The following is a 25,873-nucleotide window of genomic DNA, read 5'->3' as shown; positions in this document are numbered from 1 at the left end:
GCCTTACCAGTCCACAGAGGAAGACAGTGAAGCCATTCCTATTGAGACCTGATAGACTAGGATCAGAAGGAAAGGGAGGAGGACCTCCCCTATTATTGAACTGGGGGAGGGGCATAGGAGAGGAAGAGGGAGGGAGAGTGGGATTGGGAGGGGATGGGGAAAGGGCTATAGCTGGGATACAAAGTGAATAAACTGTAATAAAAATCAAATAAAAAATATATATAAAAGAAGGGATCTGAGCTGTCATTCCCCTGCCTGCTGACAGGGAGGGGTGCGCAGATTGGAGTAGTGTACCCTATATACCACAGTCGGGAAAACCTCAGCTGACTTTGACAGTATTTGAGAACAGGAAATATGAAATGCAAAGGCTTTGGGATAAAAAAAGGATTTTACTCCAACTCAGATCTTGTCACCTACCAAAATGAGCACGCAGCCCCTTGTGGTGACAGTGGCATGCAACCGCAGGAGGCTCAGCCCAGGGCCTGTGAGAACTGTACATTTTTCTCTGGGAACAGACATTTTTTGGAGTTCGGGATTCACGCTATGTTACTACTGTGTGATTAAGGAATGAGAGCGAGCAGAGAAACCCAGGTGATGCAAAGATCCGCTGACCTCAGCGTGTAAGCTCTAGACTTTGAACAAGAAGAGCAGAATGGGGAGATGACGGTTCCCATGGAGACCAGTCTGGAATAGCAGAGCAGAGTACAACGCAGGCGCTGGACCAAGAAAAACCAAGGGTAGACCTAGAAAAACAGAGAATGCCTCTAATCGTATCTGAGAAATGATTTTACCAATTCCCAACAAGGAGGCCTTGAATGCTAATAGAAAAAAAAATCCACAGGATATAGTTCGTAATTTCAATACACTGTATATGTGTGCATGTGTTTAAATTGCACTTAAAATAAATTTATGCTTGAATAACTTATATTGCCTTTTTTATACATTCTTGTCATCGTCCTCGAACATAGATCAAATGGAGTTCAGGCTGCAGGGTCTGATATCATCAACACCCGTGGGTATTAATCCCACCATAGGGCAATTGATGTGTCCTTCCTTCTTGACGTGTCTTTCCAACCCCAAACTCCCCGGTGCTCTTTCTGGAATGAGGTGCTATGTGGTTCCCTGGTCTGGTCTCTACCTTGGTCCTGGGTGACGGAATGTCGTGAAGTGAAGTGGTTACTATGCTCATCCATTGCAGAATTAAGTGAAGAGGTTCGATTGCAATCACATTGAGATGCGGTCTCTCTACACGGCTTACCGATGGAAATGGAAAAAAACGCTGCATGTAATCTGCGAGGGCCTCGGGCAGAGTCTGCTGAGGGGAAAGGTCAATCTCAAAAGCTTTGCACAGCCTGTGTCTCCATGTACATGCTTCTCCTGAAGTGACGAAACTACAGAGATTTGCACGGTGATATTTGGAGTTTTAGAATGGAGAGGGCAGAGGACAAGGGAGTTTGTGGAAGAGCAGTGTGCAAGATCTCATGGGGTAAAATGATGCTGTGGATATTCAGGTTATGACAGGTCTATAAGTCTGCAGGGTATTACCCAGAGGGGGAGGTTATGGTTGCATGGGACCTCTGTTGTATGCACATCTATGATGCTTTCAGAATGTTTTGTTTCAGAAAGATTTATTCTCCAAGACAAGATTTGAAAACTCCTTTTTAAATTACAAATTCCTGGTGAGCTGTCACTCTGCAGTGGGGCTGAGGAGATTGCTTTTCGTGTTAGAATCCAGGGGAACGAGGGTGCAGGTGACCCAGTGTTTACGCTTTGAGAACTGTCGCCTTAAGGAAAATTTGCTTCCTGAGTCACGCACTCTGCCGATCTACTGGTGGGTAAACAACAGAGATGCTGTGGCGATATTTTCAGTCTATACAAACCGCTGGGATGCAGGCATTGTGTGCAAGCGGGGCTTCTGTGGCCACAGTGGCCTAGCAGCCTTTGAGTTGCTGTGAACATTTCTATACCATACAGAGGCTTCTTTTCAGGGAGGTAGCCAATCAGACCAGCAGAGACACGGAAATGGTTTCCATGAGGACTGGAAACTGTATTCGGCACTCCCACCAAGCCGTGTAAATTACGAAGAAAAGCTGAAACAGGCAGAAAGGACACACGTGCAGAGGAACACCCCATCCCAGGGAAGCTCACCACTGCAGGAAGGTGCCATGTTGCCTAGGAAAAAGAAGCCACGGGAACTGTAGAAGAGTCGGCATCATCACGGGAAAGGAGGAAGGGGTAGGCTTCTGCACAGCAAGCAGTACTCTACAGGCCCTGGGCTTACGGTCTTTTATGGGAGGGAGCCTTTGTTAGCCACATACAGGACTGTAAACAATATGTTCATTTTTTTGCCCCTGAGTACATTTATAACATAAAAAGATGGTTTTGAAGACAGCACAGAAATAAGAAATTTCAGGGATTTTTTTTTTTTTTAATATGCTGCTTCTACTAAGTCTCATGAAGGTCTAGAACACACTATGTAGCTGCGGGTGATCTAAAACTCAGCACCTGTACTTCCCAAGGGCTGGGATGACACGTGTGGGCCACCATTCCTGGCTTACGCAGTGCGCATGCATGCTAGGCCAGCACCCTCTCAGGTGAACCGTACCCCCAGCCCATCCAGTTCTGAAGAAGCTGCAAAAGGACACAAGACAGCAGTCCCTGTAAAATCAGCTGGGGTTTGGCCCCCACAGGGACCCTAAGTGCTTATCTTTTTTTGAATTGTGTATCTGTGGCTGGTTATTTTATGTTGACTTGTCCCACAAGGAGGTAACTCAGACTCAGTTCTGGATTTTAAAAGTGAAATTTTGATGGTTTTTATAACCCCCCCAGGTTAGTGAAATCTCGCAGACCATCTGACCCTCAGCTCTGATGGTTTGTTAGCTAGCAAAGATTGGACTAAGCATTGTCTCTTCTCTTCTCATTGATGAGCATGCTAGGAAGCTTTGACGAGCAAGAGAGCTAAAATCTGTGTAGAGGTACTAGGGGCGGGCACATAGCTGCCATACAGAAAACAAGAGAGTGGGTGGCGGGCCATGCACCAGGATGGCAGAGGAAAGGACCGGGAAGGTGTGGAGGCGATAGAAGCAGCATTTCATAAGAAGATGAAAGAATTGAAGTGTTTGGCCGTGAAGGAAATAATACAGTAGAGGTGAGAGGGGTTGGGACAATGGCCAGGTCAGCAGGGCGCTGCCCTTCTGAAGGAGAGCTGCCTATGTCACTGCAGAGGGAGAGGGAGAAGACCCTCCGGGTACATTCCATCTGAAGATTTTCTCCCAGTGACCGTCAGAGTGCTTCCAGAAAGAGATCACAGACCAGTTGCTGAAGATGTCTTTGTACGAGCTTTTGAGGTTTCTGATCAAGCTGAATGGAGGATTCTGGCTAAGGAAGGATGGGTCTCTACAAGATTGAGGGAGGTGAGCCTTCTCCTCAAGAGGAAATGGAAGAAACGCCTGCTGCAGCTCTTCCCAGATCGAATGGTCTTCCAACAATGATGGTGATAGGTGAAAAGTGAATGCTTCTGTGAAGACCCCATTTCTAATTGAAAAGGTGCTTTGAAAAATTGCTTGTCCTAATTAATTTCACATTTTTCTCTTATTATTTCTACATTTAGTGCCCCGAGACTTAATTGTTTCAAGATTCTTTGTTTTCCAGAGATGGTCAATTTAGAACATAAATTTAGCACAGCCCCGGGGCGACCAGGAGAGAGATATCCAAGCGCCTGCCCCACTTAGGCACGACTATGTCATAGACAGATTGGAGAGAAAGTGAAGCCAAGTGGTTAGTGCATTACAGAGAGAGGTGGGAATGTAGATACCATGGTGGTGAGGAACAAATGGATATGAGGAGCCTGTGCAGCCACCTGAGGCCATGGCGACATCTGGGCCTGGGCTGCCACAAAGGGCCATGTTGATGTCTTAGCACTGTGCTGGGCTGGCCGCCCATCTCCTCACAGCCCGTGACATTTGGGAGAGCTGGTCCTGCCCCTTGCTGGCTGCAGCACTGGGGAGAGGCGGCCTTGCACCATGCCTGGGCTGCAGGGTAGAGCTGGCTTTGGTTGCCCCGAGGGTGTGAGAGCAGGAGAGCTGGTCCTCATCAGGGCAGAGTGGGAGAGCTGGCCCTCCTGGTCTGGATGCAGGAGAGCTCGTGGGCTGACCAACTCAGCTTGCACCCAGGCCCAGATCCAGGGCTCTGAGGTGGCCCAGCCTAACATCTACCTCAGCTAGGAACGGCTGGAACACATGAAGGGGCCGGGCAGATCCAAAGCCTCAGGGTCTCTCCAGGACACAGGACAACATCAGGAGTCCCAGTGAGGATCAAGTATTGATAGTGTAGCAGAAGCCAGAGGCCTTAACCAGACAAATGATTCCATTACAACGATCGTTTGCAAGTAAAGCTGTTTGGGCACAAGGGTGTGTATACAGTGTGATACACTGCCGTTTCCACAGCAAGAAGATTTTTATTTTTTGTTTTCTGTGTGTGTGTGGGGGGGGTGCTGTTGCAAGGGTAGAGGACAGATATGAAGGGCTGGGCAGATGAGTGGTATTGGGATGCCTGATATGAAATTCACACACACACAAAAAATCAATAAAAAACTAAAAAAAAAAAAAAGAAAACAAGAGAATGTTCTATTTTTTTTTACTTTGAGAGTCTAAATGTCCTATGTAAAGTTCTTCTTGTCCTCCTACTTCGTATCCACAGGAGGCAAGCTATCACCCGAAAAGATAATACCTTCTCCGCCAATATCATATGCCTTTGTTTGGATTCACCCTGCCTTGGTCTGCATGTCAATTTTATAGGCAGTTTTCATGTTTCAGCTGAAGAGGATTTTAGTGGCTACAGAAACCCCATGCTCCCTCTTCTTGTCCACGTCAGCCTCCGTTTGTGCTTAGGTAGCTATGGGCAGCACTATGGGGCTGGGGTGGCTGACAGCAAAGAGAGGAGAGTACTGAGACTAAAGAATGTTCTTTTGGGTGGGTTGTGGAGTCCTTAGCTAACAACAGAACACAGCACAGCTGTAGGCTTTATGGCGTGGTGTGCGTGAGGTTGGAGTGTGCCATCCTTGGAGAGCACCGGTTCCATCATGTATATGTCCAGGGGCTCCATTAAGGGTCCAGTCAAAGGACCAGAGCTGCAGCAGATAGCAAGCAAAAGTCACATCTTAACATAGGTTATGCTTTGTGTAAGATCTGGGAGCTGATAACACCAAAACATCTGCTGTTTATTTGAAATTTGAAATTTAACCAATGTTCTGTATTTTATGTGCCATCTCTAGGAATAATGTGTGGTAATGACATCCATTTTTCTGTGTGTGCATTTCATGTACCAGGCACCACCAGGTCCCTTATTTATTTTGATCATAATGCCAACAGCAGCTAAAAGCTTTTTTTTTTTTTTTTTTTTTTTAACTAAATGAGGATTTTGCATCTGGGAGTTGGAAGTTTCCAACACAAAGTAGCCAGTGAGTAGTAAAGGCAAGATCCAAACCCACTATTTCATGCTGCCCGTTGCACAGATGGAAGCACTTTGAACCTGGAACATCCCGAAGGCTTATGGTCCTCCATTTATTACCTCTATCCTGAGTACCAGAAGGGGGCTGTGGTGGAAATATGGAGATCAAAACTCACCAGGAAGTGTTGAAAACAGCCCGCACTCACTTCTCCACACCTAGAACGTCTGTTTCTAGCGTTGTCAGGGCAAGGGCAGCAGGGGCTGGGTGACGGCACCACTCGGGGTTAATGGGAGATATATTGATTTAAATTGGTCTTAACGGAACCATAGTCACCTTCTCAGGACTCATTGACATGATCAGGATGCTCTAAATATCAGTACCATTGCTTCTGGCAAGTGACAATGGAAGAAAAGCACTCCTATAGATTTTCTACAGGTTCTACCTGCCAACTTGTCAATGGGTAGCACAATGCAGGGGACTGGGGATGTAGCTCCATTGGTAGGGTGCTTGACTGACACACACAAAGCCATGGGTTCAATTCCCAGTGCTACACAAGCAGGGCATGATGGTCCACACCTACCATCCTAATGCTCTAGAGGTAGAAGCAGGGAGATCTCCTAGGAGTTCAAGGTCATCCTTGGCTCCATAGTGATTTCTAGGCCAGGCTGGTACACGTGATACTAATGAATAAATTAACAAATGAGTAAATGTTAGGATACAGATAAATCATTTATGCTATGAATCATCCAAGTATGATGAGAATTTCATTCATTCCTTCATGCATCCATTCCACAAGCACCTACACAGCACTTTCTAGGCTCAGTTCTAAGCACCTTCCAAGTAACTTATTTAATTTTCAGTCAGCCTGTAAGAAAGGTATTACGATTTATAAAGATGACTCCATGTTTCCACCACAACCTTAAAGTGGGCTGCTGTGAGAATTTCCTGCTTTGGGGAGAAGGGAACCAGGCAACATCTACTCTTCTTTTAAGATCCCAACAACAAACAAAGTTTGATCTCGCTGAAGTTCCCCCATGAATTACTGAGATTACTGGGCTTACTTACAGATCATGGATGAGGGGTCCTTTACAGGGACATTAGTGAACCCAAAACAGCTGTACTGGAAAGCTTTACCATAGCCACACAAATGGAGCGCTCCTCCCATACTCTTTCCCGCCCTAGATACCCCAGCTTGTGAATCCAAGGTCACATGCAGTTCTGCAGAATTGAATACACCTGGTTGGGAGGGGTGGCTGGACACTCAGGTAGCAATGGAAAGTGAATGTGGATGATGTCCTTTTGCATTTCAAGATGGCAGCCACTGGATGATGTCCTTTTGCATTTCAAGATGGCAGCCACAAGATCCTTAGTTAAGTGACAAATTTCTCCTGGAATTGGGTTGTGGCACACAGTTACAGAGGCTCAATGTGGCATCCCTTAAATACTAAACCTCACCCATTTCTGCGATTCCGTCTCAACATCATCAATTTAGCTGGGAGGGAATTGTGGTGGGGGAACACTGTACATTTTATGGCTAAACTGTGATGTGCTGTTGAAGTTTGCTGAAAGTGGGCTCAGAGAGCATGGAAGGCTCTCTTGTACCTGACTTCATCAAGTTTATTTCTAGTATTCTCAAGATGTTTTGTGTGGATAGGCTGTTCTCCAGACTCTACAGCATGGAGAAGGAAGAAAAATAAAACAGCCCAGGAGTGAAAGCATTGTGTCCTCAAGAACAGCTAAAAGATAAATTATTTCCAACTGAGGTTAGTCTTTATCCCATAATAGAAAGATGCCTACAGTGGGTAAGAGAAGAATGAAGCTTCCTTCATTCTTCAAAAGGACAGAGAGGTCCCTCAGCCCCGATTCTCTCCTCAGCGGGGAACTCCAGCACCAGCCATCAGTTTCTGCCAGGCAATTGAAAGTGCCTGAGTGATGACATCCCTTTTCTATTGTCATTTTATTGTTTTGTTTTGTTTTGTTTTTTTTCTGACTTGAAAGCCTCACCCAAGTGGACACTGCTCCATCTATGTCTCTGTACTGGGAACTACAACTGGTTATGCCTTCCCCAGTGTTTCTTCCGGGTGTTTATGTGTCCCTGACTTTACTATATTACCTGTGATTTGCTCTCTCAAACTGGGCTATTTCAGTCATCTCTATGGGATGTTTTGAGCACCTGATTTGGTGACATTTTGCTGTTTCTATCTGCAGCTTGATATTTATTCAATTACTTATTTTTTTGGTTTTTCTTACTACAGAATTAACAAACTCATCCATTCAAAACTGAGAGCAGTGCTGTCCCAGGTCATGCTCCAGACAGATAGGGGGAGACTAAACAACAGAGGAGGAATGCACTCTAAGGATGTCTCCGTAACCCAAAGCGCTTGCTTCTTTGTTTTCCAGTTTTCTCTGCTCTACAGAGACAGGGTAGAGGTCACACAGAGAGTACCGTGGAGGCTGCAGACTTAAGAGAAGGATGGAGGTCAGACTACCTACAAAGGTTCAGCTGGAGAGGGTGAGCACATGCCCCAGGTTGAGCTCAAACCAAGCCAGCAGAGGGGATAAGGCAATGCTAAGCCTAGGAGAAGGCTGGAGAGGCGGAACCATGCTGTCACAGCCCCGCGCATGGGGTCAAATGCTAGAGATTGCCTTTGATGTGGTGGGAACCTGTTAAGATGTATGTAAAATGCTGAACACAATTTGATGGTACCTATTACTGAAGATGGCTCAACTTTTGATTTTAATGTAGTTTTGTATACAAACAGTGGGATAGAGTTTCCATTTTTTTTTCTCTCCTATTCTATGTCTTTACATCTTAAGCTTTCATTAAAAAAAAAAAATCTCTTGTAGCAGCTAAGAACAACCTTGCCTTCTGTAATTTCCAGCGGGCACATTGCAAATACTTAATAAATAACCGTTATGGAACTAATTGTTTCGTTCAGCATGCATGAGAATCTCATCGATTCAAATTAATTTGAAAAGTGTAATGAATTCAAGAGCTTATTCCCAGAGTAGTTGTGTAGATAAGCTTAAAAAGTGACAGTTTATAAACTTGATGTTCTAAGGCTGTGTTGTTCTGTTAGAAAATGTCCCTGAAACAGCTTGACCCTGGTAAGGAGTTTCCAGAGATTGCTTTAAAAAAAAAAAAAAAAAAAAAAGTCATAGAGGAAATTTAGAAATGGGCCCTTTTCTCTGAGATCAGCACATTGCAGGGGGGATGGGCGGGTGTGGGAGGGAGTAGCAGCAGGGATTTGACCAAGAGCTCGAAAACCCCAGCAGTGTTTGTGGTTCGATTCAGAGGTCTTATCTTCAATCACAGGCTGCTTAGTTCTCCTGACTTGTATTTATACAGCTCGTAGCTCATCTACTCAGCAAGATGGATGATAAGATTATTTTTGCCTTCTTGGCTATGTGATGCTGGACTCCGATCCAATGAAGTGGTTTGCTGTGGCAGAATGCCTTCTCTTCGCCAATGCAAAAGGAAAAAAAAAAAATCCTATTAAATGGCAAGTTATAAAAATCTCAGAATGGCTCCCAGCTGAAATAATGTGTTTGTATTCTCCACGATAGAGTCTCCCTTTGAAGTCATTGCTATTTCAAAGGAGATTGTAGGCGCTTAAAAAAAAAATCTAGGTCATTCCTCACACATTCCAGAAAGGAAACTGTGATAGACAAAGGCCTGAGGACCCATCTGGAACCGTGTGGGAACTGATGAGATTGTAAATAAAAGCAGCGGGGAGTCTGGTGCAGCTCCACACCCTGACCCCAGTGCCAAGAGGTCCACATGCTCAGAGCTGAGAGCAGAAGAATAAAGCTGAGAAACTGATCTCTATGTGAGTTCCTAACAAGAACGCCAATTGTATGCACTTAATAAAGAGGATTTTAACACGGGGGGGGGGGGGGGGGGCGGGGGTGACAAAGGACCGTCAAAGCTCAGCAAATAATGATTTGCTGACAATTGACCATTCTTGGCTTAGTGTCTTTTTGGTTAAAAATGAAAAGACTGATTATCTTTTGGGACAAAAGATTATTGATAATACACTGACCGGTAAATGATTTGAGTGGCAGGGAGTGGGAGGTTTTTCCTCTTAGCTTTCTGATCCCACACATGCAGATGCACATAAATTGGAGCCTGTCTTGGTATTTCGTGTGTCTGTGTGCATTCAAGCATGTACTTGTGTGTGTGTATAGGTGTACCTGCCTGTATGTGCCTGTACATGTGGATGCCGGAGGTTAACATTGGGTTCTTTCTGTTTTGTTCTTCATATTATTTTTTTAGGCAAGGTCTCTCACCAAACCTGGGGTTCACAAACTCACCTCAACAAGCTCCCGGGATCCTCCTGTGACCACCGTCCTAGTGCTGGGATCGCAGGTGACGGCTGAGATCGGCATTTTATGAGTCCTGAGGATCTGAGCTCCCGTTCTCGCACAGTCTTTACGGAAGCATGTTTTCAGCTGTCTTCTTGGTTTTTTTTTTTTTACTTTCCTCTTTTTTTTTTTTCCTATTTTGTCTTTTTTTCCTTTCCTTTCCTTTCCTGACAGGGACTCACATAGCCCAGGCTGGCCTTGAACTTGCTAAGTAGCTGAACATGACCTTGAACTTGTGATTCTCCTGCCTCCCCCTCCCAGGGGCTAAGATGGCAGGCTTGGGCACCATATCTGGCTTATGCACCACTGGAGATAAAACCCAGAGCTTCCCAGACATTTAGCGGTCACTTTACCAGGTGAGCTACAGCACTAGCTCCACTTTTTTTTAAATGTTATTTTAAGAACTTTACAATAGGCACCATGGATGGTGAGTGTAGGATAGAGGGAAGGAGTACAGATGCCAGAGGTTTCGCCTTGACTGTGGTCCTCTGTGGCCCTGGGAGACCTGCTCCACCCTCAGTCTCTCTGTTCAGTTTCTGGAAAAGCACAAGTAGAATACTATCCTACTCGTATCAACAACGGATATTTAATATAGGTAGGGTAGTGCTAGCAGCATGTCTACATTTTTTTGCACCTTTCAGCCAACAGGGCATGGATGCTTACTCTGCGTGAATGAGCAACAGGCCAGAAAGATGTCAGTTATGACCCTAGGAAGGTCAGCATGGTGGAGACATCAGTCTGGACATTGCACTTGGGACCTTCTCACTGTCTTCCCTGGTCTCTATCTACTTTGGTGATTAGTATAGTCATACGCCATCAAGTAAATGGCTCCCTTGTCGAAATCACGTCTTCCACTCTCTACTAATGTTTTCCATGATTTTTAAGGAATCTATCGGCATCTACAGCCTCATCCTAGGGTCAGCTCCTGTGAGAACTCAAGCTAAGATGACAGGAGTTGTGTAGATGCCCATACTGATGTCTCCTGATAGAGTGTCTGATTCGTGTACCCAAATCTATGATAGCATCTGCATCTAAGGGTTAGAAAAACAAAACAAAACAAAGCACCTCAGACTTAACAGAAAACTCAGAATTCTTGTGGATTTCCTTTGTACACTGTCCAAAGTCCCCACTGGTTTGAAGTCACAGTGGTCTTAAGAGTCACCTTTCTGGTGACCACTCCCATCCTCTCTCTCTCTCTCTCTCTCTCTCTCTCTCTCTCTCTCTCTCTCTCTCTCTCTCTCTCGGCTGCAGTCATATTAGCATCACTCAAGTTTCAAGACAGCCCTTATGGTCCCAATACTGAATGTTTTCTTAAAGTCAAGGGAGAGTGTTGTGCTTTGGCAAGTGATTTTTATACAACTCTTGAGATTATTATGTATTTTGCCTTTTGTACAGAATGGAACATGTTGAAACAATTGATTTGTATACATCAAGTCATCCTTTGACCCCAAAGATGAATCACATTTGGTCATGGTATGTAACTCTTTTAATTATTCCTAAATTTAATTCACTAGTGTTTTGTTGAAGGTTTTTGCATATATGTTCATTAAGTGTATTGGTTTATGTGATGTCCTTTTTGTAATGTTTTGGTCTAGTTTTGGTAGAGATGTTATGGTGAACTGATACCATGAGTCTGGAAGAGTTCTGTCTTCCTGAAATGTGTTTAAAGAGTTTAAGAAGGATTGATGCTAGTTCTTCAAATGTTTGGTTAGAATTCACCATTGAAGTCATCAGATTTGGGGTCTTAGCTGCCAAACACATTTACTATTGCTTTAGTCTCCTTATTTGTTTGAGTCTCTGGAAGTTCCTTGTTTCTCCTTTGCTTAATCTTGGTGGGTTTCATGTTTCCAAGGCTCTGTTCTTTCTTTTAGGTTGTTCAGTTTGCTGCTGTATAATTATTCAAGCATCTTTTTATGAGCCTTCTTATTTCTGAGGTGTCATCAGAAATACATGATATTCTACTTCTTATCTGAACTGTCTCCCTTTTTCTTTTAGTCTAGCCAAGCCTTTGTCACATTTGTTTCTCTTCTTCAAAAACAGCTTCTGTTTCATTGCTTTTTCTCTCTCTCACTTTAAAATTCTTATTTGGTTTATTTATCTTTTAATTCTTTCCTTCTTTCTGCTAACTGTGGGGCTAATTTGTTATTCCATCTTTTAATATGTAACATTTTGTTTGTTGGAGCTACCCCTTTTTAATAAAGGTATTGATGATTATAGACTTTGTTTTGATTACTACTTTCATCATATCTAATAAGTTTTGTATGTTATGGTTTCATTTGTCTTAAGATATTTCCTGGGGCTAGAGAGATGGCTCTTTGGGTAACACATTTGCTGTGTAAGCAGAGGACCTGAGTTCAGATCACAGCACCTGCATAGAAAGCCTGGCATGGCTGTGTGCACACCTGTAAGCCACAGCACTGGGGGAAGCAGAGACAGGAGGATTGCTGGGACTTGCTGGTTGCCAGCCTAAAAAGCTCCAAGTTCAGGGAGAGACTCTTTCTGAAGAGACTGAGATAGAGACTGCTATAGCAGGACACCTGGCAACACCTTCTGCTCCACAGATATGCAGAGTTATAAGAACTAGAAATTACCACATACTCATGTGCATTTGTAATACAGACAGAGACAGAGATACACACACATACACACACATACACACCCAGACACATACTAACACACACACAAAGGTATTTTAAAACTCTTTTCTGGTTTTCTCTTTTACTCATTAGTCCTTCAGGAATGTTTTATGGGGCTGAATCAATGACTAAACATGAGAGTGCTGGCTGCTCTGGCAGGGGATCACCGCTCGGATCCCAGCACCCACCCTGAGTAGCTCAAAATGTCCTATAACTCCTGGTCCAAAGGCTCTGACACCTCTCTGACCAGCCTGGGCACCTACACTCATGTTCCCATGTCTGTGGGCATGCGTGAGTGCCCACATCGTACGCGCGCACACACACATTAAAAATATTTTTCAAGAATGTCTTGTTTCTTTTCACTCCACGTCTTAAGTTTCTCATATACTGACTTAAAGTTTTACTTTACTCTTACTTGTAGTTGGAAATTATATCTGGTTTGACTTCAGTCTTGTTGACTGTGGGAAGACTTGCTTTGTGGGGAACCTGTCTTTGAGGAGAATATATTCTGTGGCTGATAGTGGGGGGCTCTGCGAGTCTAAAATGTCTGTCTCGTCTGCCGTGACACACAAATCCACTATGTCCTTTCAAAGTTCTGTCTTCATGTATTTCGGTGCTCTAATGTGGGATACATATATAATTATTTATCTGCTATTGAATCAACCCCTGTGTCATTACATAATGATTCTATTTATTGCAACAGTTTTTGACTTAAAATATACCATTTCCTCACATTAACATAACTGCCTCTGCACTCTTGGCTGTTTTATGCCAGAAATATCTTTTTTTTTTAATCTACATTGGTTGACTCAGGCAATTATAGCAAATTGCCTTAAACTATGTAGTTTATAAATAATACAGTTTATGCCCTAGTTCAGGAAGCTAATGGTTCAAGGCTGGGATTCTGGGAGAGAACTTGTTTGCAGACTTGCAGTTTCTTGAAGCACTCTCACATGGCAGAAAAAAAGAAAACATCTTTGGAGCCCTTAGAAAAATTGGAATCCAAATAATGAGAGCCCCATTCTCAGGAACACATCGAACCTAGATTACCCCCTGAAGATCTTACCTCCTAGATATATTACATTAGTGGGTAGGACATGAACACACGAGTTGGTGGAGAGAGGGGCACAGTGCTCAGGTCCTAATGTCTCTCCATTTCCAACCCATCTGTGGTTTTAATTCTGTAGTGACTCAGTTGCTCATGCCACATAGTTGGATCTTCAAAGTCCATTTAGCTATTTTGACTTTGATTAAAAAAATTAGGTTTTTTTTCTAATTATTGATAAGCAAGGACTTATTACTGGTACTTAGATTGTTTTATGCTCATCTTTTGTCTTTTGCTCTGTCTCTTTGTCCTTGTGCTTTGTTGAGGTTTTTGTGGTGCTAAGTTTTCATTTCCTCCATCTCTTATCTCCGTCTTTTATGGGGTATTTTTCTTTGTGGCCACTGTTTAGTCTTATAGAAAACACATAATAACTATGACAACATACTTTTTAGCTGACAACTTAATTGCATACAACACTGCACACATTTATTTCCCCTCAACATTTTATGTCCTCCATGTCACAACTTTCATATGTTTATAGTTTAGCTATTAATGGAATTTATAGTTGTATTGGGGATGCTTTGTCTTCTGCCAGCATAAAAAGTGATTTATGTGTCATAATTCGCATTGGTTCCATCTCTGCTTATACACAACTACTTCAGTGACAATTGTGCGCTTACATTCTCATATTCATATGGAATGTTTAGCGTTCTTTCATTTCTACTCAGATACTTCAGTTTAGCACGTCAGACAAGGCAGGTCCTTCAGCATCTGTTTGAGGGAGTGGGTATCTCTCTATCATATCTCAGGGTAGCTTTGCTCAATATAGATTTCTTTTTGATGGCAGGGTGTTTGTTTGTTTGTTTGTTGTTTTTTTCTGCTCTGAGGATTTTGAATATATCCTCTCATTTTTTTATGAACCACCAAGATTCTGGTGAGCATTATTTAAGTCTTTGGACGACTCAAGTACTTCTGCATTTTTTTTTCTGCCTTCAAAATTCTATCTTTGTCTTTTTAGTATTTGACTATAACAAACCTCATTGTTAATTTTGATAATTCTTTAGCAATCTTTGGATGTCAATTTTCCTTCATAGACTTGGGAAATTTTCAGTCATTGTTTCTTTAGCTAATTTTCTTTTTCTTTTTTTTTTTGGTTTTGATTCTTTTTTTCTCGGTTTTATTAATTATTATTATTATTTATTACAACGTATAAACTGTATCCCGGCTGTAGTCCCCTCCCTCATCACCTCCCAATTTCACCCTCCCTCCTTCTCCTCCCCCTATACCTCTCCCCCAGTCCACTGATAGGGGAGGTCCTCCTCCCCTTCTATCTGACCTTAGCCTATCAGGTCTCATCAGGACTGGTTGCTTTGTCTTCCTCAGTGGCCTGGTAAGGCTGCATCCCCCAGAGGGAGGTGATCAAAGAACAGGCCACCAAGTTCATGTCAGAGACAGTCCCTGTTCCCCTTACTAGGGAACTCACTTGGACACTGACTCTATGGGCTACATCTGAGCAGGGGTTTTTGATAATTTTCTACCTCTTTATTTTTGCTGTTTTTCTGTCCCTCAGGTCTTTCTATACTTTTTTTTCCTCCTCTGAGATACTCCTGTTAATATGTCTTTAAATTACTGATTCTTTTTTAAATTTATTATTATTATTATTAATTAGTATGTGTATGTATGTATGTATGTATGTGTGTGTGTGTGTGTGTGTGTGTTGTGTATATTCAGGTGCCTGCAGAGGCCAGAAGAGCTGCTGTAGCTGGAGTTACAGGCAGTTGTGTGCTAGCAGATGTGGAAGCTGGAAACCAAACTGAGGTCCTCCAGAAGAGCAACTGCTGAGCCATCCCTCCAGCTCCAGAACTGTCGACCTTGTCTTCTTTTTGGTAAAGCCTGCTGCTGAGTCCCTTCCATGAAAATTTCAGTTCATCTATCGTAGTTTTAACTATAAGATTTCTGCTTGAAATTCCCTGTGTTCAAATTTTCTTGTTCTGTTGCTCTCCTTGTGGAGTTCCTGTCCTCTCCAGCTCTTACTATTTCCCACTTCTTACATAAAATTCCATTCACTCCAACCAAGGACTATTCATGGAGATAACCTAGAACCCCGACAATGCAGCCACTTCTGATGAGAACTGATAGATGAAGATCAGAAAGAAGGAGAAGAGGACCTCCCCTATCAGTGGACTTGGGGAGGGGCATGCATGCAGAAAGGGGGAGGGAGGGTGGGAACGGGAGGGGAGGAGGGAGGGGCTTATGGGGGGATACAAAATGAATAAAGTGTAATTAATAAAAGTTAAAAAAAAAGATTTCTGCGTGAGTTAGTTACATCATTCACGCTCCAAATTTTCCACTTGGTTCTTTGTAATTGTTTCTGTCCCTTCATTAGCTGTTAAGTCTGTTCTTGCTCTGTTTCCCTTTTCTATCTATTCTTTTGTAGCTCAGTGAACTTCCTTAAGATAATTATTTTAAATTATTTTCCAGGCAAACCATGGAGCCTGGTGTGTGTTAGGGGGAGTAGATTCGAAACTTATTTTGGTCCTTTGTGTCACATTTCCTTGACTGTGTGTTTTACTTTGGCGCCTGCACCTCCAATACTGGAAGCAGCAGAGAAAGACTGGTGTGTTGTGCGAGGTGGAAATTCTGGGAGGCTCTTGGGCCAGCACGAACATGTGTTCTTTGGACTTGTACGGACACATTTCTAGAAGGTTAACTGTTTCACGAACCTGTGATTTGGTTCTTCTTTTGGTGTTTGACTTCTGTGCTGTGAGCTGAGGTGTTGAAGGAGTCTTGTGTTTCTCTCTCTCTTTCCCTGTGGAGAAAATCTAAGGCGTTCTAAGCCTGCTTCCAACATCACAGAGTGGTATCAGGCTTAGGAAGCCTCCCATCTTTTGCTTCATTTGTAACGGTCCCTCAGGTGTCAAAACTGTCTGTTCTATCTGCTCCATGCCAAACAAGACAGAAACGGGCTCCCCCTACAATGTACAGAAAGCCCAGGGGCAGTGAACTGTGCTCCACTCTGCTTTTGAGAAGCTGTGGACTTAGGCAGCATCTCTCGCTGTGTAGGAAAGGTGATCTTGACCACACTGGTGGAAAATCAGCATCCCTGTGAGGACCGAGGCCTAAGACTTGCTGTTCTTCATCTTGGTGACTGAGGTCTCAGCTTATTTCAGAGGAACCGCAGTTGCGTGAATCTCCAGGGAACTTCGGAGTACTAGTGGCAGTCATTTTCAGTGGCAAGATGTATTAATGAAGATCGCAGGTTATCCATTCCTTAACTATAGCACATAAGAAAAGACGCCGCTGATGCCGCCGATGCCGCTGAGCACTTATCTGCCACCATTTATGTCACTATGTCGCTTTGTTTCTAGAGATGACTTTGAGTTTGGTACTTTCACAGCCCACGGTGGCTTCTAAACCGGAAATGTCTTAGAAGAGAATGTGAAATTAGGCTGAAATAATCACTATCTGTTCCTAAGCGTGGAATTAGAAAGTAGTGCTGCCATTTATTAACAGCAGGGAATAATTACTTCCGCAGCCTCTGGGCACAGGGGTGAAGGGAAACTTCAGAAGGACCAAGGCTGCTGGAACAAGTATGTGCCTGGAGAGTGGATGGATTCCGCTAAGCTTTCAAGGAAGTAGAGGGAAAATAACTTACTGTGCCTTTTTTTTTCTGACAAGAATGGAGGAGAGCAGTGAAAAGGAGAGAGAGAGAGATATTGAAAAGATGCAGTAGGTTAGGATGGGTTAGAGATGACCACGCCCATCAAAATGGGAAAGAAGTACGATTTGTAGATATTTGCAGGCTGGGCAGGGTGGTGTAGGCCTGTAGACCAGGCACTCAGGAAACTGAGGACGTAGGAGTATCAGTTTCCAGGGCAGCCTGGGTCATAGAAGTTTTTAGGCTGTGCCTAAAAGAAGGAAGGAAGGAAGGAAGGAAGGAAGGAAGGAAGGAAGGAAGGAAGGAAAAAGACAAACCAAGCTCCCAAACCATAATATTTATAGGCTTAATATTGATCAATATTAACTAGTTAGATGCTCAATAGTAGGACAGCCCTTTGGTTTCCATAGAATAGACTTATTATTCTCTAGTTATCGTCAACCGTATAAGTCAATCATAAGGAGACTTTGAGAGATGGGAAGAAGGAGAAATCCTGCACAAGGTTCCCTGGAGACCAGGAAGTAGACTCTAGACAAGGAGCTAGAAGCAATGGAGCCCAGAAACACAGTTTCACACAGAGCAGACCCAACAAAACCTGTTCCTTCTAGTCAGGGAACTAAGCAAGAAAACGTTCAGCTCCACCAGTCTTTTATATCTTAAAATTAAACATTATAATGGGCAGAATAATTTCACATTTTAATGGGATGCAATGTACTTTGAATTTTGTTATTTTTAAATTGAATGTTATACAGTCCAGGCTGGCCTCAAACATTCTGTGTGCTGAAGATGGCCTTGAAGGATTGGAGGTGTGTGGAGGCACACGTCACCACCCTTAGTCTTGTAGGCTCTTGGGGACAGTGTTTTGTGATGTTTGGCAAGCATCCTAACAAGTCAACTCTAATTCCAGCAGGGAATAGTACATTTTGATGGACGCATGTGATGTTTTAGTTGGTTGTACACTGCCATAACAGAATACAAGAGACTGAACAACTTACAGGCAGTGGAAGTTTCCTTGTTCCTGTTCTGAGGCCAGAATTTTCAGTTTTGAGGTGCTTAATTTACCACGGGCTGTCCGGCCTGTCGCAACATGGCAGAAGATGTCATGTGGTAAGTGAGATCATTTATAAGACAGGAAAGGAGTCAGAGTCATACTTTCATGGAGAACCCACCCCACGATAACAAACCTTTCTTGTAATAATGATATTAATGAATTAATTCATGATGCTGTAGGTTCATGATGTAATTGGTTTTTTTAAAAGGTTCCACTTCTCAACACTGTTGTGTTGAGAAATTAAGTTTCCATGCTATCAACATTGGTAGATACAAAATTATAGCAAAATGGATAAAGCTTAAATAATGACTCAAGAACTTGGCTGCTAAATACTCCATTTCCCCTCATGAGTAATGTGCTTACAAATAACACTAACTAAGAGAATAAGAGAGATTTGATTTACGCAGTAGTGTCCTCACTGAAGTGCTATTCAGTCACGACAAGCCAGAAATAACCCCAATCTATCTCCCATGGGCAGTTCCATTGAATCATTTTGCTTGTCTTCTTGGAAAATTGCACTGATCTGAATATGACTTCAAATCCTTGTTTAGCAATATTGAAAACTTTTATAATATTACACGAAAAAAGAGTTGTGGGACACACTGTATTAGCTTCTAGTTTTGGGACCAAACATTAGTAATTCTCTCCTAAAGAACTGAAAAGGATAGAGCAAACTGTTCAATAATTTTTCTATATAATAATTAAACAAATCATCATTTTTTAAAACTTCAAAACTGAAAGATTGATGTTACCTATCTCCTAGTTAGGAAAGTGAATGGTTTTAGAAAATAAATTAAGCAATCTTGCTCTCAGAAATTAATCCCCCTGGTTATTTTTTCTGAGCTTTATGCTTTTATACCTCATGTGGGTTCTCCAGCTCAGTGACTAATGGCAGCCTGAGGAGTTTCACTATGGGAATCTGCAGATTTGCTGCCTCAGCTTACCTTTTCTAGGAGAAACTGCAGACTCCTTTCCTTCCTCACCACTCTAATGTCAGCTGCTTTCTTAATAAAAACGGGGGGTGGGGGAGGTTGCAGTGAGATGACTCAGTGGGTAAAAGTATTTGCTGCTCCAGCCTGAGTGAGGACCTCGGATCAGACCTAGGGACACACAGTGGAAGAGAAGGAACTACTCTCCCATGGTGTCCTTTGGTTTCCATACATGCACTGTTGTGTGTGCATGTCCAAACATTCCCCAATGCGATAATCATCATCATCATCATCATCATCATCATCATCATAATGAAAACATATTTAAAACTAATTTCATTTTAAGAACATTTTAATCTGGCCAGCCAAAAGTGTTGAGTGATGTACTGAGGGCAGGAACAAAGTTGAGTTATTTCTGAAGGTGAAGGGCTTAAGATTGAAGAGGGAAGAGACAATGAGACTGTCACAGCAATTCACGAATTTAATGGTGATTTTCCAAGATTAATCTACGTTTAAAAGATGAAAAACAAAAACAGAAAACAGCAAAATGTCAAGTGAGAATAAATGATTTCTACAATACCACAAGAGGAGTTAGCAGGAAGAACCCAGGTCTCCCACTGGAGTTTAAAAATGTATAATACACAAATGAAAAATACACAAAATCCCAAAGAAACCAAAATCAGCCTCCACTGAAGAGTCTTAAAGGAAGGGAGGAGGGGGTTACTCAGTGACGGTCCTCTGGCTGTGACTGTTTCAGCAGGTCATGAGTCCGTGTGGCCCAGTCACCAAGACACTTAGCAGGGCTGCAGACTAGGGTTACATCCTAGGTATCAGACAAACTTTTCACAGGCACAAAACTTTTATAGGGGCAAACATTAATTCTTTAATTGGGCATGAGGTAGTCATGACACTTGTAGGTAATAGAAACTTAAGAGATAGAAACTCAAGCTATAATAAAATAAACTGGAGGAACTGGTTGATTTATAACTGGGAGGGGCCAGCAAAGCTGCTTTTAAGAAATGCTGGGTTTGGGGCTGGAGAGATGGCTCAGCATTTAAGACCAAGAGAGGACCTGGGTATAATTTCTGACCATTCAGAACCACATTTAAGTCCAGTTCTAGGTAATCTGGCTGATACCTTCATTGGTGTTAGGGGACTAAGTGGTATGGAGACACACATGCAACCAAAACACTCATACACATAAAACAACTTTTCAAATGGCATTTTTTGAGACTCCTTGGTATCTATGCTTTGACTCTGCTTTTCTGCCTTAACCTGTCTCTGGGTGGCTCTGTTTGTTGGGCAGTTGTTTCCCAGTGCCTGGGAGCATGGCTGCATCCATGAAAGGCTCAAGGTCTACTGCTTAGGAGATGTTTCCTTGTAATGGTCTAGTAGAAAAGGTTTTGGGGGAGTCTCTGACTTGTCTGTGACCCAGCCAGTGTTGAAAGAGTATCTGATGCTTTGGAGAATTCGGCTTTCCTAACCACAAGGATTCTTCCTTCTAAAGAGTGTGCTCTTGTCAGGGAAAAGGTCAGGGAAGGGAGGCATCTTATGTGGTGTCCCGGGTAGGAGGTGTGCCAATGAACTTAGTGTTAACCAAGGAACAGGCCTGATAAACACAGCAGGGGAAGGCAAATGCTGGAAAGCATAGCACAGCTTCATGGAGAAGGAGGGTGCGAGCATACTAGGATAAGGCAAAATTCTGCTTAAAATAACAGACTAAATAAGGCCTAATTACAAAGTAGATCTCATTTTAAGAAAATCATCCTATCCTTAACAAAGACCCTTTTTTTAAATGGCATTTGCTTTTAGTGGTAATTGCAGTGACTAGACAGTCCAACTTGCAGCTATTTGGAATGAGATAATCCTTTCTGAGCAAACACTTGGACCAAAGTCTGTAAGGCAAAGTTGCAATAGTGATATCCCTTTAGATTAGAAGCTAATCAATCATAAGCCATTAAAGGAAATTTTAATTAGGCAGCACAATTTCTGCAAACAGAAAGAAAAAAACAGTCTTGCAGATCTCAGCAACACCTGTACGTTGACGGAGAGAGTTTTCAGCTTCAGCGTGGTGTGTGCAGAATTTCACAAGCAGTGATTACCCCTGGTGTTGGCGTCAGGCTTCTACACTGTCATGTCACGTATTAACTTGATCGATCTTTGTCATGTCCCCACAAAGCAGGCATTATTATACTTCTCTACTGCTGGTAGATAAGAAAACTGAGGCACAGAGAGGTCATACAACTAAGGAGAGAATGCTAACCCTCCTCCTCTTTTGGTCCTCAGAAGTTCAAAAGTGAGAAAGAACTGAATTTGAATTCTGTCACCACTACTCACCTGCTACACATACACACACACACACACACACACACACACACACACTTTGGTCACATTTTAAACTCTTCTTCACCAGGATGTAAAAGTGTGACAGTCATGCTAAGTATTAGTTACTTTTCTGTTGCTGTGACTCAATCCCTCACATAAGCAACTGGTTGTGTTAACTCTGAGCCCGCAGTGAGACAGAACAACATGGTGTGTGTGTGTGTGGCAGAAGCTCTTCACCCCGAGCCACACAGGAAACAGAGTGAGGAAATACAGGAAGAGGCCAGGGAAAGATACACAATCTGCTGTGACCTGCTTCCTCTGTCTTGGTCCTGTCTCCTAATTTTTTGCCACCTCCCAATGAGGACATCATGTGAATCCACTTGGAATGAATACATTGATAAGGTCAGAGTCCTCAGAATTCAGTCATGTTTGGAGAGTCTATCAACTGATGACTGGATCCCCAAAGTGTGAACCCAGGGGTTATTACACAAGGAGTCACAAGACACATTTCAGGGTAGTCTCACTGTAGCTCTTAGGAGGCTCTTTTCTTCACTCTGTATGCCATTACGCTTAGCCATAAGGCGAGAGTGGGGACAAAGAAAGGGACCAAAGCCATTTCTCTGGTTTGGCACCATTGAGAAGTTCTCACCTACAAGAGAGGGCAGGGCGTAGCCTTCCCCTTGTAGCTTGAGGGGTAGAAAAGTGGGAAGATGAGGTTCAGGGAAAGCACAGATGCAGGATTCTAGTTTTCTCTTATCTTCTCAGACATAGATGCAATAGGAAGAGAGTCAGTCTACCACATCAGGGTTTCGACTTCTTCTGCTCACTCTAGAGGGAAGCCTTCCCATAGGCTGACCCAGGCCTTGCTGACTAGTCATGTCAAAATGGCCTTGTGCACAGTGTGACTTGAAAAGAGAGTGAGGATTCTTACTTTTCCCCCCCAGACTCCTCAGTCTGATGCTGATGGTGGGCTGTCTTGAGGCCTGTCTGGGCATTTACAGGTGCTTTATTAGCCAAAGTCAACAGAAGGGCCTGAAAGAGGCCAGAGATCACAGTCAGAGGCTTAGCTCTGGAGATCTGTAAGTCTAATAGACTGCTCTGTGCCCCTCACCGTGACCATGCATTCTGCTTTTATTAATGAATTTGACAATTCAGAATTTTTATTTTTTTTTTACAAATTTATTTTGCATCCATTATCTTGTCACTCTCCAAGCAAATAATTCCATAATGTAATTCTGAGGCATTATCTAAGTATGTGATAAATATGTGTAGGCAACAGAAAAAAAAAAACAAATTTTTGATTTATTTACTCATTTATGTTTTTATTTTTTAATAGTGGCTTTTAAAAATATTTTATTTATCTTTATTTTATGTACATTAGTGTTTTGCCTGCATGTATGTCTGTCATGCAAGGTATCAGATTTTGGAGTTACAGACAGCTGTGAGCTGCCATGTGGGTGCTGGGAATTGAACCTGGGTCCTCTGGAAGAGCAGTCGGTGCTCTTAACTGCTGAGTCATCTCTCCAGCCCCCACTTTTTAGTCCCCTAGTTTTTGTTTTCTTTTTTTTTAAACTTTTTTTTAGTGATTCTTTGTGAATTTCACATCATGTTCCACAATCTCACTCATGTCTCCATCCCTCTACTCTTGTAACTCTCCCCCCACCACAGAAAACAAACAAACAAACAAACAATCAAAAACCATTTCTTGGTGGAAGCTGCAGTGTGTCATAGTATGTCACCCAAAATACCCTTTGCCCAAACAGCTTTCCTTGTACATGTTCATTGCTATGAGTCATTGGTCCTGTTAGAGGCCTCTTGCTTCTGCTACAATATCAATACTAAATCTTCACGGGGACTCCTCCCAATATCCTATTGTTGTCCTGCAGCTTTCGGCCCCTTCAGCTCTCTACTGTGATGACCAGGTGAGGTTCAGGGCCCACTTTCCTAACTGCTGCAGCCACTGAGGAGCATGGAGAGCTCTCCAGCTTTCCCACAGCCAGCTTGACTCTGCCCTCAGACAGCAACATGGCCCCAGGTGTCAGGGACAGCTGCATGGCCTTTGGTGGGAACATGGGTCATGGACATCGACCCAGACCCCTGCTGCTGCAGGGCCACAGACATGGCCCTCGGGGGCAGTGCAGAGTACTCACATCTGCCTGATCCTCACCACCCTCAAGTCTCCAGTTCCGGCTCTCTCCATAGTGCACAAACCATCCTGCTTCCTTTCTCTCCTGTCTCTACATCACATACTTGCTCATCGTAGTGGCGTCCTCACCATGCCAATAATGACGTCTTCTTTTGAAAGGTAAGATGGTTAAATGTTTGTCCAACCCAAAGATTCCAAAGGAAGTAAATCCTTGGCTAAAGTTAAATGCAGCATGGGAAAATTGTAATTCTACATAGAGTCATCCAGGCTCATGGCAAACAACTAGAGAGATTAGCAAATAGGTCAGTGATGGGAAGTAAACACAGTAATCTTTTGTGTCATGGCCACTTGGTGCTAGGTAATTTTTGGTCATGGGAGTTGGTCTCTGCATAGTCACGTATTACATGCCAGGAGCAATGACTAAGATAGCCCCAGGCACAGCCACACGTAAACTCAAGTGGAGTGGCTGGTGATCAAAATCACTCCACGGTGAGTCACTGATGGTCAGGGACACGGGATGCTCTTTGCCTATGTAATTCTGTTCTAATGAAGAACTAATATGATTTATGCAAGATTTAAGAAAAAAAAACCTTTTTTTTAAATGCCCTTTTGAAAACTTTATGGATTAACTGTAATACAAACTATCAAATTCCACCTGTCTTAGTAAGGATTTTATTGCTGTGAAGAGACACGATGAGCACAGTAACTCTTACAAAGGAAAGAATTTAACTGGGGCTGGCTTACAGTTTCAGAGGTTTGGTCCATTGTCATCATGGCAGGAAGCATGGTGGCATGCAGGCAGACATGGTGCTGGAGAAGGAGCTGAGAGTTCCACATCTTGATTTGCAGTCCGCAGAAGGAAACTGTGTGCCGCACTGGCAGAGCTTTAGCATAGGAGACCTTAAAGCCCACCTCCACAGTGACACACTTCCTCCAAAGCCACACCTACTCCAACAAGGCCACACCCACTCCAACAAGGCCACACCTACTCCAACAAGGCCACACCTACTCCAAGGCCACGGGTCCTAAGAGATCCATTGCCTACACATTCAAACACACGAGTTATGGGGGCCTTATCCAAACCACCATGTTACCTTTTACGAAATTACTCCTTGTCATCTCTGCCGGGCCGAGGACTTCAAAGTCCATGTTTACACCTAGGCCAGCCTCTAACTGGTCAAGGTTCAGCGAATGATACAGCAGAGATGAGCTACAGCTGAGTTTGAACATAGACGGGCCTGTGAGGGTGGGAGTGGGGCTGAGGTCAAAGCCCTGGCCTCTGGCAGAGTTTACATATGGTTCATTTTCTGTGGAACGCATTAATCATCAGCACAATTATTAAAATAATCGATGATTATTTATTTAGTATTTCCTTAAAAAAAAAAACATGTCATGTTTATTTATTTCACTGTGTGGCACAAAGAATATTATTTACTACGTTATTCTAACTGACAAGTAAAAATTTATACCTGCAAAGATTGTGGAAAGAGTTCATCAAATGAATCATTTGATCCATTTTTTTCCCCAGATACTTATTTGTGTGTGTGTGTGTGTGTGTGTGTGTGTGTGTTATGCAAACACTTAAAAATCTGTTCTCAAGGGCTGGTGAGATGGCCTGGTGGTTAAGAGCACTGGCTGCTCTTCCAGAAAACTCTGGTTCATATCCCAGATCCCAGCACACATATGTTGGTGAGCAACCATCTGTAACTCCAGTCACAGGGGATGGGACACCCTCTTCTGACCTCTGCAGGCACTGCATGTACATAGAGCACAGACATACAGTGCGGGTAAAATATTCCGTACACATAACATAATATAAATAAATCTAAAAATCTATTCTCTTTAGAGCCATAGAGTAGAGGTGACATTGTTATTAACTATAACCACTATAACAAGGCCACACCTACTCCAACAAGGCCACACCTACTCCAACAAGTAACCACTGTGAAATGACTGAAATTATTTCTCTTGTCTAAATAAAATATTATATCCTTTGACCTAAATCTTCCTCATTTTTTTCTACTCCCACCCAGCCTCAGCAAAGACTATCATTGTGAACTGACCCCATGACATAAAAAAGTTGAGAAGTGAGACAGTTATTTGGAGTCCTTTCTTGGCATTCAGAGAGTGAAGACAGTGTTTATTTAAAATCAGGATCCTGGCTTTTATGAGGGGAGTGCTGTGTCTCAGAATCTATATTGTGAATTCTGCCCTTTCTTTTTTTTTTTTATGGTCCAGAGACAAAACTGAGAACATGGGAGATTAATGA

The 25,873-nt window shown here is 43.0% G+C and overlaps 2 long non-coding RNA genes across 2 annotated transcripts; one reads left to right on the top strand and one right to left on the bottom strand.

Moving 5' to 3' along the window:
• Positions 1 to 9,721: 9,721 nt before the first annotated feature.
• Positions 9,722 to 15,685, top strand: LOC132649479 (uncharacterized). Its single transcript, XR_009587932.1, has 3 exons — positions 9,722 to 10,170; positions 11,210 to 11,287; positions 15,227 to 15,685. It is a non-coding gene; the product is annotated as an uncharacterized LOC132649479 (long non-coding RNA).
• Positions 15,686 to 17,830: 2,145 nt separating this feature from the next.
• On the bottom strand, positions 17,831 to 24,862 carry LOC132649433 (uncharacterized). The gene is made up of 3 exons (XR_009587868.1): positions 24,349 to 24,862; positions 19,149 to 19,304; positions 17,831 to 18,230 (listed from the first exon to the last, which is right to left on the bottom strand). It is a non-coding gene; the product is annotated as an uncharacterized LOC132649433 (long non-coding RNA).
• Positions 24,863 to 25,873: the final 1,011 nt, after the last annotated feature.

Source organism: Meriones unguiculatus, chromosome 20 (assembly GCF_030254825.1).
Source record: "Meriones unguiculatus strain TT.TT164.6M chromosome 20, Bangor_MerUng_6.1, whole genome shotgun sequence".
NCBI lineage: Eukaryota > Metazoa > Chordata > Mammalia > Rodentia > Muridae > Meriones > Meriones unguiculatus.
This window is presented reverse-complemented; position numbering and strand designations above follow the sequence as displayed.